Source organism: Oryctolagus cuniculus, chromosome 5 (genome assembly GCF_964237555.1).
Source record: "Oryctolagus cuniculus chromosome 5, mOryCun1.1, whole genome shotgun sequence".
In the NCBI taxonomy this organism is placed as follows: domain Eukaryota; kingdom Metazoa; phylum Chordata; class Mammalia; order Lagomorpha; family Leporidae; genus Oryctolagus; species Oryctolagus cuniculus.
In genome coordinates, this window is record NC_091436.1 from 14,200,879 (window position 1) to 14,222,830 (window position 21,952).

The 21,952-nt window shown below is 37.6% G+C and overlaps 1 pseudogene; it reads right to left on the bottom strand.

The window, feature by feature from the left end:
* LOC100350260 (poly(rC)-binding protein 2 pseudogene) overlaps nucleotides 1-21,952 on the bottom strand; it is an 82,121-nt pseudogene that overhangs the window by 45,758 nt on the left and 14,411 nt on the right.

Genomic DNA, 21,952 nt, shown 5'->3' on the forward strand with positions numbered 1-21,952 from the left:
AAAGGTGTCAACTGCAGGGCTGGCATCCCATATGGGCACTGGATTGAGTCCCAGCTTCCCTGCTTTTGATCCGGCTCCCTGAGAATGCAACTGGGAAACCATTGGAAGATGCCCATTGGTTGATCCCCTGTACCCATGAGGGAGACCCAGATGAAGCATATGGTTCCTGGCTTCGGCCTGGCCCAGCCCTGGCCATTGTGGCCATTTGGACAGTGAATCAGTGCATGGAAGACCTCTCTCTCTCTCTCTCTCTCTCTCTCTCTCTCTTTGTCTCTTTCTCTCTCTCTCTCCCCTTCTCTATAACTCTAACTTTCAAATAAATACATAAATAAATTATAAAAAACAGTTTATATATATGAATTATAATTTGGAGGATGATTTAATGTGCTAATGAGTAAAATATCATACTATATATATATATTTTAAAGTATACACACACTTTTTAAAATTTTTTAAGTTATACAGGCTTCATGTATTTCATGTATAGAGATTTAGTGACACTTCTCCCCCACACCCTCCCTCCCACAAATGCTCCAACCCTTCTATCTCCTGACTATCCCATCCCTACTCTTAAATTTCTTACAAAGATTATTTTCAGTTTACTTAATGATCATAAAGATAAACCTACACTAAGTAAAACATTCAAAAAATAGTATGAAAAAAATCAGAACACTGTTCTGCAACAGAAGAGACAAGGGCTATAAACAAACATCAAACCTCAAAATGTCCATTTCACTCCAACACATTACATACTAGGTATGCTATAAGTCACCTCAGATCAGAGAAAACATGATATTTGTCTTATTGGGACTTATTTCACTAAGTATAATGGTTTCCAGTTGTCTCCACCTTATTGCAAAAGATAGGATTTCATTTTTTATAGCTGAAAAGTACTCCATAGTGTATATATACCATCATTTCTTTATCCAGTCAACAGCTGATGCACATCTGGGTTGATTCCAAATCTTAGCTATTGTGAATTGTGCTGCAATGAACATGGGGATACAGATAATTCTCAAATTCTTATTTCTTTGGTTTGGGTAAATTGCCAGGAGTGCTATGGCTGGATCATATGGTACATCTATATTCAGATTTCTGAGGTATCTCCATACTGTCTTCTACAGTGGCTGCTCCAATTTACATTTTCACCAACAGTGGAAAAGTTAGCCTGTTCACGTCCTTTGCCCATTTCTTACCCGGAGTGTTGTTTTGCAGCTTTTGAATTTCTTGAACTCTTTATAGTTTCTAGATGTTAACCCTTTATTAATTGTGTCATTTACACATATTTTTTCTCATTTTGTTGTCTCTTCACTTTGCTGAGTGTTTCTTTTGCAATGCAGAAACTTCTCATCTTGATGTAATGCCATTTGTCAGTTTTGGCTTTGACTGCCTGTGCTTCTGGGGTCTTTCCCAAGAAATATTTGCCTATTCCAATGTCTTACAGGGTTCCCCCAATGTTCTATAGTAATTTGATAGTATCACATGATAGATTTAGTTCTTTTATCTATTTTGGGTGGGTTTCTGTGTAAGATGTAAGGTAGGAATATAGTTTCATTCTTCTGCATGCACTCAAGAGATCCAGTTTTCCCAGCAACATTTGTTGAAGGGATGTCCTTGCTCCAGGGATCAATTTTACCTCCTTTTCAAAGATAAGTTTGTTTTAGATGCATGGATTGATTTCTGGAGTTTCTATTCTGTTCCATTGATCTGTCCCTCTGTTTTTTTGACAGTACTAGACTGTTTTGATTATAACTGCCCGGCAGTATGTCTTGAAATCTTGTGGTGTCTCCAACTTTGTTCTTATTGTATAAGATCGCTTTAGCTATTTGGGGTTTTTTGTGTTTCCATATGAATTTTAGCATCATTTTTTGATATCTGCAAAGAATGTCATTTTTATTTTGATTTACATCACAGTGAATCTGTAAATTGTTTTAGGTAGTATGGGCATTTTGATGATATTGATTCTTCCAGTCCATGAATATGGAATATTTTTCCATTTTTAATGTCTTTGTCTATTTCTTTCTTCAATTTTTTTAAATTTTCATCATAGAGATCTTTGACATACTTGGTTAAATTTATTCCAAGGTATTTAATTCTTTGTGTAGCTATTGTGAATGGGATTGTTCTTAAAAGTTCTTTCTAAACCATGGCATTGTCTATGCATACAAAGGCTATTGATCTTTCTGTGTTGATTTTATATCCTACCACTTAACCAAAGTCTTTATGAGTTCCAATAGTCTCTCAGTTTCTCAGTGGAGTCTTTTGGATTCCCCCATATACATAGAATCATATCATCTACAAATAGGAATAGTTTGACTTCCTCCTTTCCAATTGTATCCCTTTGATTTTTTTTTTTTCTTGCCTAATGGCTCTGGCTAAAACATCCAGGACTCTGCTGGGTAGCAATAGTGAAAGAGGGTATCCTTGTCTGGTTCCAGAAATTAGAGTGAATGCTTCCAGCTTTTCTCCATTCAATAGGATGCTGGCCATGAGTTTGTCATAAATTGCCTTTATTGACACACACTTTTAAAGAAGTTATACAACCCACTTTTCAACTAGGTTGAGAAGTACAATTTGGGGCCAGCATTGTGCTGCAGTGGGTTAAGCTTCTGCTTAATGTTGGTCTCCTATAATAGAGTGGATTTTGAATCCCAACTGCTCTACTTTCAATCCAGCTCTCTGCTAATGTATCTGGAAATGCATCAGATGATGGCAGATTTGCCTGGACTCCTGACACTCACATAGGAGACCTGAATTCCAGGACATTACAGCTATTTAGGGAGTGAACCAGCCAATGGAACATTCTCTCTCTCTCTCTCTCTCTCTCTCTCTCTCTGTCCCCCCATCTCTCCATCTCTTTCTATCACTTTTTTTCAAATAAATAGAATTTAAAAAAAAAGTACTACTTATCATAGCAATATTTAACAAAATCTCTATCATCTCATGATTTAATTGCCCTCCATTTCTCTTTCAGAGCAAATCACTATAATGAATTTTGATTCATCACTAAATGGAATTTTCATAGAGATCTACCTCCTGCACATCATTTAATGGTTTAATACTTATGTTGTAGACTTATTGAGGTTTAATTAATATGTAACAAAGTTTACTTATTTTAAGACTTTAGGGGCCAGTGCTGTGGCGCAGTGGGTTGACGTCCTGGCCTGAAGTGCCAGCATCCCATATGGGGGCCAGTTCTAATTCCAGCAGCTCCTTTTCCAATCCAGCTCTCTGGTATGGTCTGGGAAAGCAATAGAAGATGACCCAAGTCCTTGGGCCCCTGCACCCACATGGAAAACAAGGAAGAAGGACATGGCTCCTGGCTACAGATCGGTGCAGCTCTGGCTGTTGCGGTTGATTGGGGAGTGAACCATCAGATGGAGGACCTCTTTCTCTGCCTCTCCTCTCTGTGTAACTCTGACTTTCAAATAAATAAATAAATATTTTTTAAAAAAAGACTTTAAAGGAGTTTCATCAGACTATTTATGCACCCAATCTAATTTTTAAAAATTATTTATTTATTTTTATTTTGGAGAGAGAGAGAGAGAGATATCTTCCATTTGCCAGGTTTCTCCCCCAAATGCCCACAAAACCATGGCTGGGCCAGCTGAGGTCTGTAGGCTAGAGCTCAAACTTGGTCTCCCATGTGGGTGACAGAGTTTCAAGTACTTAAGCAAACATCTGCTGCCTCCCAGTGTGTGTCTTAGCAGAAAGTAGGGTTGAAAGTGGAGTACTTGGGACTTAAACCAGGCATTCTGATCATCCAATTCAATTTTTTATTTTTTTATTTTTATTTTATTTTTTTTTAATTTTTTGATAGGCAGATTGGACAGTGAGAGAGACAGAGAGAGAAAGGTCTTCCTTTTCCATTGGTTCACGCTCCAATGGCCGCTACAGCTGGCGTGCTGCGGCCAGCTCACCACGCTGATCCAAAGCTAGGAGCCAGGTGCTTCTCCTGGTCTCTCATGCGGGTGCAGGGCCCAAGCACTTGGGCCATCCTCCACTGCACTCCCGGGCCACAGCAGAGAGCTGGACTGGAAGAGGGGCAACCGGGACAGAATCTGGCACTCTGACCGGGACTAGAACCCGGTGTGCCGGCACCGCAGGAGGAGGATTAGCCTATTGAGCCACAGCGCCAGCCCCAATTCAATTTTAACACATCTTTATCATTGCTAAAATTTTCCTGTGGGTGATTTTCAGTCAATTTTCATGTCTATCTCCAGTTCCAAGCAACTACTAATGTGCCATGTCTCTATTGTTCTGCCTTTTCCATAAATTTCCCATATAGAGAATATTATAGCATGTACTATTTTGTGTGAGTTCCTTTCTTAAGCCATACTTTAATGTTCAGTCATGTTTATGCATGATTCAGTGTTCATTCTCTTATGGTGCTGAGTAGTATGCTATCACATGGTTAGACCCTCTTTTCTTCTTTTTTTATAAAGAAAAGATGTATTTATTTATTTGAAAGGCAGAGTGACACAGAGAGAAGGACAGGTAGAGAGAGAACTTCCATGTGGGTTCACTCCCTAAATGCTTGCAATGGCCAGGCTGGGTCAGGCTGATAACATGAGCCAGGAACTCTATCCTGGTCTGCTATGTGCATGGCAGGATCTCAAGTACTTGGGACATTATCTACTGCCTCCCCAGTGCATCTGCAGGAAGCTGGATAGAGAGCGCAGAGTAACTAGACCTAGAGCAAGGCTCTCCAATACTGAATGCAGACATTCAAAGCAGTGGCATAGCCTGCTGCACCACAATGTTTATCTCCTCCATTTTTTTAAAAAAATGTATTTATTTATTTGAAAGGAAGAGTGACAGAGAAACAGAAACAGAGACAGATCTTACATCAACTGATTCATTTCCCAAATGACCACAATAAACACGGATGGATCAGGCCAAAGCTAAGGTCCCAGATCTCGGTGCTTCCCAAATGGGTGGCAAAGGTCCAAGCACTTGAACCATCCTCTCTGCTGCTTTCCCAGGAGGATTAACAGGGGGTTGGATTAAAAGCAGAGCAGCTGGGCCTCAAATTGGTACCCATGAGGAATGCTGGCATTGCAGGCACCAGCTTAACCCATTATGCCACAACAGCAACCCCTAATTGTTTCTTAAGTTACCAGATGATAGGAGTAAGACCTCAGTTTTATTTAATATAATTTTTTATAAATGTTCTTGTTCCAACCTTTGTGTGAACATGTTTTTATTTATGTCAGTAACCTAAAGGTTGAATTGCTAGATATTATGAGTATGGTGGAGCAATTGGATGCCCTCATAAAGAAAACAAAAAAGAAAATGAATCTTGATACAAAGATTACATCTTTCACAGAAATTAGCACAAAATGGGTTATAGAACTTAACATAAAATTCAAATCATAAAATGCTGGAAAATAACATTTTAAAAAATCTAGGCATCTTTGGGTTTGGTGATGAGTTTTCAGATACAATCCTAATAAGAAAAGACCCATGAAGAAAAAGCTGGCTAAGTTGGACTTGATTAAAATTCCTCATTAGGAGTGAAAAGGCAAGCAACAGAACTGTATAAAATACCTGTCAAACACTGATCTGGAAGAAGACTGATATCTAAACTACGTAACTAATTCTTAAAACACAGTAAGGACGCGAGAACCTAATTTTAAAATAGGCAACGGCTCTAAGCAGATGCTTCATCAAAAAAGGCATGAAGATGGCAAATGGACACAGGAATCCATGCTCAACACAATGCATATGAATTAAGATTAAAAAGAATAATCACGTTGGGGCTGGTGTTGTATCACAGCAGGTTAAACTAATGTTTGGGATGCCACTGCTTGGGATGCCTGCTGGTTTGCTTCGGATACAACTCCCTGTTAATTAGCCAAAGAAAACAGTGAAAGATGGTCCAATTACTTGGCCCCCTGCCATCCACAAGTGAGATTCATGTGGAACTTTGGTATTCTGGTTTTGGGCTGGCCCAATCTTAGCTACTGGGGCCATTTGGGGAGTGAAGCAGTGAATGGAAGATCTTTCTTTCTCTTTGTCTCTGTCTCTGTCTCTCTGTCTCTGCTGTTTTTTCAAATAAATAGATTTTTTAAATCAACAATATACCACTATTCACTTCTTAAAATAGCTAAGATCCAAAACTCTGGCCATATTAACTACCAGCATGGATGTAGAGCTACAGGAACTCTGATACATTATTGCATATACAACTATATAGCCACATTGGAAGACAGTCTGGCAGTTTCTTACAAAAGTACTTTTAGTTCTATCACACTATCCAGCAGTCACACTCCTAGGTATTTGACAAACTTATGAGTTGAAAACAAGTCAACACTGACATATACAAATGAAGATATGTAGCAGCCTTATTTGTAATTGCCAAAACTAGAAATACCCAAAAATCCTTCAATAATTCAACAAGCTGCTACCACACACCATCAAATAATTCAGCATTAAAAAGAAGTGAGCGATTAAGTCATGAGAAAACATACAGAAATCTTGAATGTAAAACTGATGATATGGAGGAAAGGGGTGTGTGAAAACTCTATACTATCTGCTAAAATTTTTCTGTTAAAAATTGTGCAAAAATAAACTGTCTTAAAAATACACTCATTGACTTAGAACTTAAGAGTATATTTCTGGCATGAATGAAAATAGGATGTTTTATTTAGTTCAGTCTCTGTGCTGAGTAGGCTGACATTATCATAAATTAAAAAAGAGTAATCAAATGCACTTCAAATTCCCATTTGACTACTGTTTTGACTACAATTAAAACCCCTAGAATTATAATCCTAAACCACTTGACTATGATTTATTATTGCATTCTAGAAAAAATAACTCCTGCTGTTAATTTTCTGGTTAATGTTATTAAATAAGCAATAGGTAAGACCCCTTGACAGATCACTGTTAAGTCTTGGTCTTGAAAGTTTACAACTTTTATTTGCTGTACCACTTTACCTTTGTAGTGTGGGTTTGAATTCTAAATATATTTGGAAAAATATAGAGGGATTTTTTTCTCAGATGATTTCTGTGAATAAATTTGGGCAACTATTTTCAGCAGGACATTGTAGTAGGTCCTGAGGTTGTGGTGTTCTTTATAAAAGGGGTTTGTAATCCTGATTTAACTGGAAATAATATGACATGCATGTCCTAGGAAAGGAATAACACACTCAAGATATTTTTTTTTAAATTCACTTCCTACAAGTATTGAGACAGATGTTACATTCTCTGAGTGAAGTATACCATCAATCGTTATTATAATTTTAATTTTTCTAAACACAGCACTCTGAAATCCCTCCCCTGTCCTGAGCATTTTCATATGCATATACTATTTTCAGTAGTGTACTACTGTCATGGACAACTGGCCTCCCATTCATTTGAAGTGTCCTTGGTTTGCAAACTGGATCAAGAGTAGGACTTGAATGTTGAGCAGAGATTCTGTTTTTATGATGTGAGTTAGACTTCAGTTCCCTTGACTAGAAAGTTTTCTATCCATTCAAAACAAGTAAGAAGTTAATAGACTTCCCATCTATTTTGTGTCTGGGAGCAACATTCTCCACTAGCCAACCACAGACTGGCACGAATCAGACCACTCTGCTTGTTGCTTTGTTTTGGCTGTCCACTACAGTCATGCCCATCTCAATTTTGATGGCTGAGTGTCGCTACTGAGCCTCTGCCCCTGTGGGATCTGATTGTTTCCAGTGCATTTGAGTTTCCCAATTTAATGACTGAGGCTCTCACGCTACCATCTAGCCCGAGGAAACAGCAATCGCAGAGCTATTTCGGGATTCTGAGGTAGCTCTCATAAGTCTATTTTTCAAAGTAAAGGGGAAAGAGACAACCCCTTGACCTTCCCAGTGTGAATAAGTACTTGTCACACTGTGTGACAAATCCACTCCAGCTTTCGAATCTTCTTGAGCCTTTGCACCCTTTCTTCTACACTAGACCAAGAGATAAGATATCTCCTGCTTCCTCCCAGTGGGCCATTATTTGGTCTATGTCTCAGCCAAACAATCCAATAAACTGTTAACAGCTTTCCTCGCTCCCTTTGCTGCAGCACTAAGATCAGCATTGCTTTGTAGGCATGTACCAATAAATTCAACCTGACCCAGCTTTGTGCTCCTCCACCGTTATCCCAGGGTGACACCACTTCTGGCTTAAACAGAGAGTATCCCCAGCCTCATCAGGGTCATCCTGCTTGTCACCATCCCAGCTTGCAGAATTCCATTATTTCCCAACCAATACCCTCACTTCAACACTAGACACCTATGAGGCTGAGAGTTCACCTTCTGATGTAATCTAGCCAATTACCTGGAGGGCTCATGTTTGATTTTCTGCAATTTCAGCCCTGTGACTACAGGAAAGAAGATTCTAACCAGGTCATGCTTAGAATCTATTAGATCATTTATGCAGAGCTGAAACTCAGAGATTAAAATAACATATACAGAACTGATTTCTTTTCTCACATTGTCCAGCAAAGCTAAGAACAATCTACAATATAAATATATCCTGTATTTTTCCACTAATGTATGAAGGTATTATAGAGACACCAAATTCCATTCCTTTCATAAGCAGTGAATTAGGAGTCTCAAATGAATTGAGTTTGTGAATTTTTATAAACAGTTCATACTACAGACAGTCAGTACTATCTGTACGGTTAGAAGAATTTTTAAGTCTAATCACATTAGAAAGTCAATTACAGAAACCCCAAGATGAATCACTGAAACTCATTCTTAAAATTATTTTCCTGAAAAAAACCACTCCTGGTAACAAAACATGTATTAATTAGAGATTTTTTAAGACACAAATTATATAATATAATTTAAATATACATTTATGAATCATATATAATATAATTCTTCTAATAATATTTCCCTAATAATCTCCTCTCACATGTAAATTATATACAGCATGTAAAATTTGTAAGCCGATTCCCCTGATAAATTCATGTGTGTGTATGTGTGTCTATGTGTGTGTGTGTGTGTATTTGAGAGACAGAAAGAGAGAGAGAGAATGAGAAAGAAAGAGGAGAGAGAAAGAATTAAAGAATGGGTTGGTCCAAGTCCAAAGGCCTCAAAATAAGAGAATTGGGAAGTTGATGGTTTAACTCTCAGTGTGGGGCCCAAGGCTTAATCTGGAGGCTGCTGGTGGAAGTTCAGAGTCCAAAATTTGAAAACTGAAATTTTAAGGTCCAAGTTCCGAAAAGAGGGAATCTTATCTCTTAGACATAGATGGATGCATACACCTTTTCTCTGTTATTTTCTTCAGCACATCCACTGGTTAGATGGTACTTGCCTACATTGAGGGCAGATTTTCCCCAACTGGAATACTGGAACAGTGAGCAGTCAAGATCACATGATAATATTTGGAAATGCCTTCCTGGATACATTGAAAGATAAAATTTGTACTATGTTTCTAGTTATTCTGTTATCTACTCAAGTGAGCAGATAACATTAACCATCAGAATATGAGATAAGGATCTGACTTCATTCTTCTGTGTGTGCATATCAAGCTTTCCCACACCTTTTATTGATGAGACCATTTTTCCTCATTGTGCGTTTGTGGTACATTTGTTGAAATTTGGCTATAAATGTGTGGATTTCTTTCTGGCTTACCCATTCTATTCCAGAATAATTTTCAATAGTAATGTACTGTTTTTTTGTTTTGTTTTGTTTTGTTTTGTTGACAGACAGAGTGGATAGTTAGAGACAGAGAGAAAGGTCTTCCTTTTCCATTGGTTCACCCTCTCAATGGCCACTGCGGCTGGTGCACCACGCTGATCCGAAGCCAGGAACCAGGTGCTTCTCCTGGTCTCCCATGCAGGTATAGGGTCCAAGGACTTGGGCCATCCTCCACTGCCTTCCCAGGCCACAGCAGAGAGCTGGCTTGGAAGAGGGGCAACCGGGATAGAATCCGGCACCCCGACCAGGACTAGAACCAGGGGTGCCGGCGCTGCAGGCAGAGGATTAGCCTATTGAGCCATGGTGCTGGCCAGTAATGTACTGTTTAAATAGAACAATTTAAATAGTAAAACATTTCTCTATTGCTTATTAATAATAAACTCTCATTTGATTTGTCACCTAAAGTTATGTGAGTTATTCAATTTATTATTTCCATTAATCTTAATATTCTTTTCAGTTGTTTGTGTCAAAAGATTGTTCCATAATTTTTATGTTAAATTATCTAAAACTTGCTTACAATGTCTCGCAATTTATGATACCATTTTAGATTTTTCTTAGTTTCCTTCAAATGAAATGCATACCCAAGTATTATGCACCTAGATTCATATTATGATGAAGCTTGAAGTACTTTTTGAAGTACTATTTCCAGTTTGCTTAGAAAAGATTAACATGGCAACACAATTTAGATACAAAATTACTGTTAATAATAAGCATTTTAATGATAAATAATAATGAATTACAATGATAAGTCTCAAGAATTCATTTCATCTAGCCATAGAAACTCATCAGATTCTCAAGAAAGTTCTCTGCAGTTTTGGAGGTGGAAGATACTTAAATCACTTAATGGTAACATTCTATTTCCATGAATGTGTACCAAATGATAGCTCTTCTTCCTGATTCTTTAATCCTCAGAGATGTGGCAATGCACAATTTTTCTGTTCTACAAATTCCATCCTTGAATGAGGCTAGCTCATAGCTAGAAGCATATAAGAATGTTATTTTGCAGATTCACCTCTGTTACACTAGAAACATGAAAGGAGAGCATCTGAGGAAGACATGTTTAGGGCTTACCACAGCCCTATGAGCAACGCCACAAAGTCAGCACCCACATACCTCTCTTCTCTTGCAGCATGAGAGAACAGTGTTTTCCTGGGGCAGAGCTGAATTCAGGAGTTCGAGCTTACAATAAGGGAGACAACTGTTTCATATGGAGCCTGCTTACATCTTCATCCAGTCCATTCCAATTGCCAATCAATCACTTAAAAGCAATATATTGCTGACTTTTCCTCTGTATTCCATGAACATAATATCAAGAATTTTTACAAAGCTCAGGAGTTTATTATCTTCTAAGATATTGGTTCTTAAATTACATATTTCACAAATTTGTTCACATTCAAATAATAATTTAGTTACTTAGGGTTGGATTTTATACAACTCTATATTTGAAAAATACCCAAGAATATATGTGCATAGAATGTAAGTGGTTCTTAAATGAGCCATAATTTGTCAGCTTAGGCATGAGAGATAATTCAGTAAAACAGAAAGTTCAAATTTAAAGAGGAGGTATGTTAAAGAAACACAAAATGTCAAACAATTTATTTGCAAAAAATGCAAAACTATTAAACTTTATGGGCAAAGACTTGCAATAAACATGAAATTGAAGCAATCTAGCATCAAAATGTTACAGCTGATCAAGGAGAGAAAATGAAAATTCATTATCTTCTACTTCCAGGATGCAGAAACTCATGGACATGCATCAAGATATGTACTTGTCAACACTCTAGAGACATTTTTTTTTTCTTTATGGCTCCAACTTTCATGTCCTTAGTTTTCTGCTGATTTCCCTTTTTGACATGATGACTAAGCTCTTTTAAAGCCAAGTGATTAACAACACTGTGTCACCTTTGTCGAATGTGTCAGGAACTGCTTTAAACTTCTTGAGTCTTTTAACAGCAAATATTGTGAAAAAGAGTCACTAGAGAATTTAGTGTTTTAAATTATTCATTTTGCTATTAGCAGACAAGAAATAAACAATGTTATGTCCTTGGAAGAAACTAGGTGATGCAGAGCACTCTGTAACAGAAAATTAAGACAAGTAGAAGTCTAACAGATTTAAGAGAAGAATGTTAGACATGAATTGGCCACAAATTTTCCAAAATTGTTAGTATGCATGATATGGAGGAAGTAAAATGATTCTTAAGTAAAATAAATATAAATCCACTCACACATTATATCATAATTACACATGGAAAAAATTAATAATCAAAAAGGAAGTGCAGATTATGAAGTGAAGATAATAAAACTATAGTGACAATCTTATAAGCAACATGAAAGCAAAAATATAAGAAATATGAAAGATAAAAATATTTCAGACACTCAAGATAAAATCAGAAATTTAAAAATTTAAACATGAACTTACTATTATGGCCTAGTAATTGCACTCTTGAACATTGATCCTACCTAATTGAAGACTTACATTCACACAAATTCCTATGCATAGGTGCATATAGTAACTTTATTTGTAATAGTCAAAAAATATAAAAATAAAAATGACTTTCATTAGATGAATGATTAAAAGTCAATATCAGGAGATCCAAGATAGCTAAGTAGTGGGAAACTGCATAGACTTCAGTTACAGAAAGATATCAGTCCATTCCAATGGGCCTTGTTGAGATATATATTCAATGGGGATGTGACAGAACAGAGCAGAAGCTCTTTGAGCAGCAAAGAAAGAGGACAGATGCACGACTACAGCCAGCTGCAACACTGGCTATGCTGACTGAAACCCTGGCATCCATGTGACTGGCTCACATGGGAGTTCCCCTCTTGCTATGAGAAAGTAGGAAGCAGGTGCCACACCCCGACACTAACGAATCTAACTGGGGGATATTATTTTAGTCTCCAAGGGAAGACACATTACCTCCGTTTCCTCCCCCATCAAAATGTCAGACTCAGTTTGGTGTGGAAGAGTGGCTGGCAGACTCCATTCTGACTCAGAGGAATAAAAAGCCTTCCTGCTATTTCTAGGGCTTCAAAGCCAGAGAAAGGGGATTTTGCAGGGTAAAAAACAAACCCCTGTGCCCTTTGGCTGTGGGAGTTCTTAGCATAAGCCCCAAAGTTGGGAAATTCATGGATCATGGATGGGTTCTCATGTATTCACAATACCTGGCTGTGGAGGCTCAGAGCTCCCTGCACACTGGGAACAGATCTTTCTGTGGGATCGTACATCAGAGGGAGGAGGTACTCTAGAAAGTTCACACACCTGAGTAGATGGGCTGTACTGGCACTTTGGACTTAATCTGAGCTATGAATCAGCTAGCTTACCAGGCACAGAAATTGATTCTAACTTCCCATCACCCCACTATTGCAAGAACTGTTCTACAACACCCATCTTAGTTGTCATTCTGGACTTTTGCTCCACAAAAAAAAGGAAGCCTGAATTAAGTGGCCTCAAACAACAAACAACAATGGAGCTGAAGCGTAAGTCAGGTGATCTACTGAACCCCAAATATGTATTTTCAGGAATAGAGCTTTCATTCAAAATAAAAGCTATCCTCCAGAAGAAAGAGAGACAAGAGGTCACCCCAATCTTAAAAAATCAATGAAGAAATCCAAGAAATATGAACAAGGAAATCCATATGATTCCCCAAAAGAACACAATAATGTATTTAAGTATTATTAATTTTTTAAAGATTTATTTTTTATTTGAAAGTCAGAGTTACACAGAGAGAGGAGAGGCGGCGGGGGGGGGGGGGTCTTCCATCTGCTGGTTCATTCCCCTGATGGCCACAATGGCCGGAGCTGCACTGACCTGAAGATAGGAGCCAGGAGTTTCTCCTGGTTCTCTTATGTGGGTGCAGGGACCCAAGGACTTGGGCCATGTTCCACTGCTTTCCCAGGCCATAGCAGAGAGCTGAATCAGAAATGGAACAGCCAGGTCTCAGACCAGCACTCACATGGGATGCCGGCACTGCAGGCAGTGACTATTACCCGCTATGCCATAGCATTGGCCCCCACAATAATGTAGTAACATTAGACTATGAAGAAGGTGAAATTGACAAAATGCTTGAAAAAAAGAATTTATAAGATTGATTGTATTGTTACCAAAAATAGAATTAAAGAGTTAAATGAAATTAGGAAAACAGTACATGACATGGATAAGTAATTCAGCAATGAACTAAGGATACTGAAAAAAATCCAAACGGAGATATTAGAAATAAAATAATCAGTAAGTCAAATAAAAATACAGTGGAAAGGCTTAACAAAACAAAATAGACTTGATGAAGTATAAAAAAGAATATCTGATCTAGAAGACAAGTCTCTTGAAATAGCTTAGCCTCATCAGACAAATGAAACAAAACAAAAATTAGAAAGACTGAAACAGTGTTTGGGATATACAGGATACCATTAAAGGATCAAGTATAAGTTTCCAAAAAAAATAGGAATAAAAAAGGAAAGACAGCTGGATCTGGCATAGCTGGTGAAACCGCCACCTGCAGTGCCAGCATCCCATATGGGCGCCAGTTCAAGACCCAGAAGAAGCTCCTGGCACCTGGCTTTGGATTGGCATAGCTCTGGCAATTTAGGCCATGGGGGAGTGAATCATTGGGTGGAAGACACCTCTCTCTCTCTCTCTCTCTCTCTCTCTCCCCCTCTGCCCCTGCTTATTGTAATTCTTCCTTTCAAATAAATAAATATTTTTTAAAAAAATGAATGGTTTAGAAAATGTATTCAATGAAATAATAGCAAAAAAACTCTTCCAATTTGGAGAAAGATTTGGGCAATCTAATACCGGAAACACAAAAACCCCAAATAGGCCTGATCAGAAAAAATTATCACCAGAACACATAATAGTCAAACTTCTAAAAGTAAAACACAAACATAATATAAAATTTACAAGAGAGTAATGCCAGGTGACTTTTAGAGGACTCTCCACCAGATTGACAGCTGATTTTTCAACAATAACTATACAGGTCAAGGGAAATGGAGAGATATAGCCCAAGTTCTAAAAAAAAAAAAAAAAAAGAAAAGAAAAGAAAAGAAAAAAGAAAAAAATTACCCAACAAAGCTCTCATTCAAAAATACAGGTGAAATAAATACCTTCTAAAATAAGCAAAAATTGAATTTGTCACCAACCAGTCAGCCTTAGAAATGTACTGAAAAATATACCCCATACAAAAAAAAAAAAGATACACAATAATGAACAGGAAGAGAGATTCGTAAAAAGCAAAGAGGATTCAAAACAAAAAATGGTAATATTTACAGAGAAATAGCAGGACCAAGTCATTACTTATCAACAATAACCTTGAATGTAAATGGACTAAATTCCACAATGGAAAGATACAGAATGGCAGAGTGGAGTAAAAAAACAAGGTCCATGTATATGCTGTCTCCAAGAAACAGATCTCACTAATAAATATACACACAGATTGAAAATCAAATATATTCCATGAAATATATTCCATGAAAATGGAAATCAAAAGCAAACAGCAGTATGTATACTCAGATAAGATAAAATAGATATGAAGACAAAAACTGTTAAAAGACAGAAAGAAAGCCATTACATAAAGATTAAAGGACAAATTCACTAAGATGTGACTGTAGTGAAGTATATGTACCCAATGCTGGGAGACCCAATTTTATTTAAAAAAAAAAGTGAATGAATCTAAAGGTAGACATAAGCTCTAATACAATAATAATATGGATTTTAATATCCCAATTTCATCAATGCACAGATTACACAGACAAATATCAACAATGAGAACAGAGTTGACCTACACCATAGATGTAATAGATATCTACTGAATATTCCATCCCACAGCTTCAAAAACCACATTTGTTTCATCACAGCACAGAACATTCTGTAAAATAGAACATATACTAGGCCATAAAACAAGTCTCAATACATTTTTAAAATATTTTTATTTATTTGATAAATAGAGTTACAGATAGTGAGAGGAAAAGATCTTCTGGCGCTGTGGCTCACTAGACTAATCCTCTGCCTACAGCGCCAGCACCCCAGGTTCTAGTCTCGGTTGAGGCACCAGATTCTGTCCAGTTGCTCCTGTTCCAGTCCAGCTCTCTGCTGTGGCCTGGGAGTGCAGTGGAGGATGGTCCAAGTGCTTGGGCCCTGCACCCCATGGGAGACCAGGAGAAGCACCTGGCTCCTGCCTTCGGATCAGTGCGGTGCACTGGCTGCAGCGCGCCAGCCGTGGCAGCCATTGGAGGGTGAACCAATGGAAAAAGGAAGACCTTTCTCTCTGTCTCTCTCTCTCTCACTGTCTAACTCTGCCTGTCCAATAAATAAATAAATAGGTAGATAGATAGATAGATAGATAGATAGATAGATAGATAAATCTTCCATCCACTGGTTCACTCTCCAAATGACCATAATGGCCAGTGCTGAACAGATCCATAACCAGGAGCCAGATGCACCTTCTGAATCATCCACATGGGTGCAGGGGCCCAAGCACTTGGGCCATCTTCCACTGTTTTCCCAAGCCAAAGCAGAGAGCTGGATCAGAAGAGGAGCAACTGGGACTAGAACCAGCACCCCTCTTGGATAGTGGCTCCGCAGGCAGAGGGTTAACCCACTGCACCACAGAACTGGCCCCTCAATACATTTTAAAAAACTGAAATCATATCATATATCTTCTTTGACCACAATAGAATGATGCTGGAAGTTAACAGCATAAGAAATTCCAGAATACGTACAAACAAATGGAGACTAAACAACAGGTTTCTGAATAAGCAGTGGGTCATAGAATAAATCAAAAGAAACATTAAAAAAATCCATGAAATGGATGAAGATGAAAATGAAAATACAACGTATCAAAACATGGTTTACAGCAAAATCAGTGTTAAGAGGAAAGTTTGCAGCAATAAGTGAATACATTAAAAAACTAAAATGTTATCAAATAATGACTTAACAATACATCATAAAGTTGTAGAAAAAGAACAAATCACACCCAAAATTAATATAAAATACATTATAAAATTGTGAGAAGAAATGAAAAAATAGAAATCAAGGTTATACAAATGATCAGTGAAATGAAGAACTAATTTTTTGAAAAAAGTAAGCAGACTGTTCAATCATTGACCCAACAAATCAAAAAAAAAAAAATGGGAGAAGACCAAAATTAACAAAATCAGAGATGGAGTTGTTACAACTGAACAACAGAATAAGAAGAATCATTAAGCCTTGTTATAAATAATTATATGCTAACATAGTGGAAAATTTAGAAGAAATGGATGTATTTCTGGACACATACAATTTACTAAAAATTGAGGTATGAAAATCTAACAAACCTGAATGCTTATACAACATTTTATATTTATATTTATATAAAATATATAAACCTGTATGCTTAAATAACCAAAACTGAGACTGAATCAGTAATAAAGAGCCTTCTAGCAAAGAAAAGTCTAAGACTGGACAGCCTCAATTCTGAATTATACCAAACTTATAAGGAAGAACTAATTCCAATTATTCTTAAACTATTTAAAACAACAGAAATGAAGATAAAACTCCCATACATATTCTATGTGGTCAGCATCACCTTAATTCAAAATCATACAAAGATAAAACAAAAAGTAGAATTAAAAACCAATATCCCTGATGGACATACAAAATATTAACAAATCATATCCAACAATATATCAAAAATCATCAAAACTGGACAAGAGAGATTTATCTTAGCAATACAGAGATGGCTCAACATACACAAATCAATAAACATGATGCATCACACTTACAACATAAGGATAAAAATCATGATTATCTCAATAGACACAGAAAAAGCATTTTATAAAATACAGCATCCTTTCCTGGCAAATAACTTTTTAAAAATCGGGCATAGAAGGAACATACCTAAACACAATGAAAACAATGTATGACAAACTCACATCCATGGTAATATTGAATGGAGAAAAGTGGGAATCATTTCCACCAAGATCCAGAAACAGATAAATCAGCCCACTCTCAGCACTATCAATCATCACAGTTCGGGAAATTTTAGCTATATCTATTAGGCAAGCAAAAGAAAACAAAGAAAACAAATTGAAAAGGAGTAAGTAAAATTATCCCTGATTGTAGACTGCATAATTCTTATATAAGAGAACAAACAGATTCCACTAGAAGACTATTAAAACTTGCAAGAAATTTTGAAAAATTTACAGGATATAAAGTCAACCTGCAAAAATCAATAGCATTTTTATACACCAACAACATTCTGGCTGAGAAAAACTTAAAAGATCAGTCCCATTCAGTCTACAATTAAGATTACAAAACATAGATGAAAGAAATAGAATGCACACAAAAAATGGAAATATCTTCCATGTTTTTGGCTTAGAAGAATTTATATTTTCAAAATGCCCATACTACCCCAAGCAGTTTATAGATTCAATGCAAGCCTAATCAAAAATCCAAGTACATCCTTCAGTTAGCGTTAGCAGGTACTAGACTTGTCTATGTGCTCCCTTTGACTCCCAGTCCCTTCACCATGACCAACTGTGAACTGAAACTGATCACCTGGAACAGTGAGATGGCATTGGTACATGCCACCTCGATGGGATTGAATTGGAATCCCCTGGTATGCTTCCAACTCCACCACTTGGGGCAAGTCAGCCTGAGCATGTCCCAAATTATAAATCTCTTCCCTCTCCCATTCCCACCACCATGTTCAACAGGGATCACATTTCAGTTAATTTTCAACACTTAAGAATAACTGTGCATCAATTACAGATCTAAACCAGTCATATTAAGTAGAACAGATAAAAAAACTACTAAGAGGGATAATGTATTAAGTTGTTCATTAACAGTCAGGGCTATGCTGATCAAGCCACCATTTCCCATAGTGTCCACCTCACTCCAACAGGTTTCCCTCTTGGTGTTCAGTCAGTCGTCACCGATCAGGGAGAACATATGGTATTTGTCCCTTTGGGACTGGCTTATTTCACTCAGCATGATGTGTTCCAGATTCCTCCATTTTGTTGCAAATGACTGGATTTCGTTGTTTCTTACTGCGGTATAGTATTCTAAAGAGTACATATCCCGTAATTTCTTTATCCATTTTACCGTTGATGGGCATTTAGGTTGGTTCCAGGTCTTAGCTATTGTGAATTGAGCTGCAATAAACATTAGGGTGCAGACCGCTTTTTTGTTTGCCAATTTAAATTCCTTTGGGTAAATCCCAAGGAGTGGGATGGCTGGGTCGAACGGTAGGGTTATCTTCAGGTTTCTGAGGAATCTCCAGACTTCCATAGTGGCTTAACCAGTTTGCATTCCCACCAACAGTGGGTTAGTGTCCCTTTTTCCCCACATCCTCGCCAGCATCTGTTGTTGGTAGATTTCTGCATGTGAGCCATTCTAACCGGGGTGAGGTGAAACCTCATTGTGGTTTTGATTTGCATTTCCCTGATTGCTAATGACCTTGAACATTTTTTCATGTGCCTGTTGGCCATTTGGATTTCCTCTTTGGAAAAATGTCTATTGAGGTCCTTGGCCCATCTCTTAAGTGGGTTGTTGGTTTTGTTTTTGTGGAGTTTCTTGATCTCTTTAGATTCTGGTTATTAACCCTTTATCTGTTGCATAGTTTGCAAATATTTTTTCCCATTCTGTCGGTTGTCTCTTCACTCTCCTGACTGTTTCTTTTGCAGTACAGAAACTTCTCAATTTGTGCAATCCCAATAGTTGATTTTGGCTTTGACTGCCTGTGCCTCCCAGGTTTTTCCAGAAATTCTTTGCCTGTGTCATTGTCTTGAAGGGTTTCTCCAATGTTCTCTAGTAACATGATGGTGTCAGGTCGTAGATTTAGGTCTTTAATCCATGTTGAGTGGATTTTTGTGTAAGGTGAAAGGTAGGGGTCTTGCTTCATGATTCTGCACGTGGAAATCCAATTTTCCCAGCACCATTTATTGAATAGACTGTCCTTTCTCCAGGAATTGGTTTTAGATCCTTGATCAAATATAAGTTGGCTGTAGATGTTTGGGTTGATTTCTGGTGTTTCAATTCTGTTCCATTGTTCTATCCATCTGTTTTTGTACCAGTACCATGCTGTTTTGATTACAACTGCCCTGTAGTATGTCCTGAAATCTGGTATTGTGATGCCTCCGGCTTTGTTTTTGTTGTACAAGATTGCTTTAGCTATTTGAGGTCTCTTGTGTCTCCATATAAATTTCAGCACCATTTTTTCCAGATCTTAGAAGAAGGTCTTTGGTAGTTTGATTGGTATTGCATTGAATTTATAAATTGCTTTTGGGGGAATGGACATTTTGATGATATTGATTCTTCCAATCCATGAGCATGGAAGATTTTTCCATTTCTTGGTATCCTCTTCTATTTCTTTCTTTAAGATTTTGTAATTCTCATCGTAGAGATCTTTAACGTCCTTGGTTAAGTTTATTCCAAGGTATTTGATTGTTTTTGTAGCTATTGTGAATGGGATTGATCTTAGAAGTTCTTCCTCAGCCGTGGCATTGTCTGTGTATACAAAGGCTGTTGATTTTTGTGCATTGATTTTATACCCTGCTACTTTGCCAAACTCTTCTATGAGTTCCAATAGTCTCTTAGTAGAGTTCTTTGGGTCCCCTAAATACAGAATCATGTCATCTGCAAAGAGGGATAGTTTGAGTTCTTCCTTCCCAATTTGTATCCCTTTAATTTCTTTTTCTTGCCTAATAGCTCTGGCTAGAACCTCCAGAACTATATTGAATAGCAGTGGTGAGAGTGGGCATCCCTGTCTGGTTCCAGATCTCAGTGGAAATGCTTCCAACTTTTCCCCATTCAATAGGATGTTGGTTGTGGGTTTTTCATAGATTGCTGTGATTGTATTGAGGAATGTTCCTTCCAAACCCAGTTTGCTTAGAGTTTTCATCATGAAAGGGTGTTGTATTTTATCAAATGCTTTCTCGGCATCTGTTGAGATAATCATATGGTTTTTCTTCTGCAGTCTGTTAATGTGGTGTATCACATTGATTGTCTTGCGCACATTAAACCATCCCTGCATACCAGGGATAAATCCCACTTGGTCTGGGTGGATGATCTTTCTGATGTGTTGTTGCATTCTATTGGCGAGAATTTTATTGATGGAGTAAATAAAGGGGAGAGTGATCCAACATGGGAAGTGAGATACTCAGCAGACTCATAGAATGGCAGATATCCTAAATAGCACTCTGGCCTCAGAATCAGCCCTAAAGGCATTTGGAGCTGGCTGAAGAGCTCATGAGAGTATTTCAGGCATGGAAAGCCAAGACACTCTGGCAAAAGATCTCTGCGAGTGAGATCCCAGTGGAAAGAACAGGTCATCAAAGAAGGAGGTACCTTTCTCTGAAGGGAGGAGAGAACCTCCACTTTGACTATGACCTTGTCTAAACAAGATAAGAGTCGGAGAACTCAGAGGGCTTCCATAGCCTTGGAAACTCATGACTGGAGCATAGGGAGATTACTGATGCCATAGACAGGAGTGTCAATTGGTAAAGTCAACAACAGGAGTCACTGTGCACTTACTCCTCATGTAGGATCTCTGTCCTTAATGTGCTGTGCATTGAGATTTAATGCTATAACGAGTACTCAAACAATATATTTCACTTTGTGTTTCTATGGGGGTGCAAACTGTTGAAATCCTTACTTAATGCATACTAAACTGATCCTCTGTAAAAAAAAAAAAAAAAGAAATTATCAATTCCCAACTTGACTCTCACTGGGATTAAACATGACAATAGGTCTGATCTGATTTCATCATTATTAAAAAAAAATCATCTATTATTTTTCACTTTATGTTTCTGTGTGGGAGCAAACTGTTGAAATCCATACTTAATGTATACTAAGCTGATCTTCTGTATATTAAGATAATCGAAAATGAATCTTGATGTGAATGGAAGGGGAGAGGGAGTGGGAAAGGGGAGGGTTGTGGGTGGGAGGGACGGTATGGGGGGGAAGCCATTGTAATCCGTAAGTCGTACTTTGGAAAATTATATGCATTAAATAAAAGTTTAAAAAAAAATCCAAGTACATCCTTCACAGAACTAATAAAAGCCATCTTAAAATTCATATGGAAACAGAAGTGACCTCAAATAGTCAAAACAATCATAAGCCATAAAAACAAAGCTGGAGGCATCACAATACCAGAGTTCAAGATCCAATACAAGGTTGTCATTAGCAGCTAAGTCTTGTATTGGCATAAAAACAGACATGTAGAGAGTGGGACAGAACAGATGTCTCAGAAATTAAACAATACATTTACTGACAACCAATCTTTGACAAAGGAGCTAAAACTATTCTTTGGAGAAGC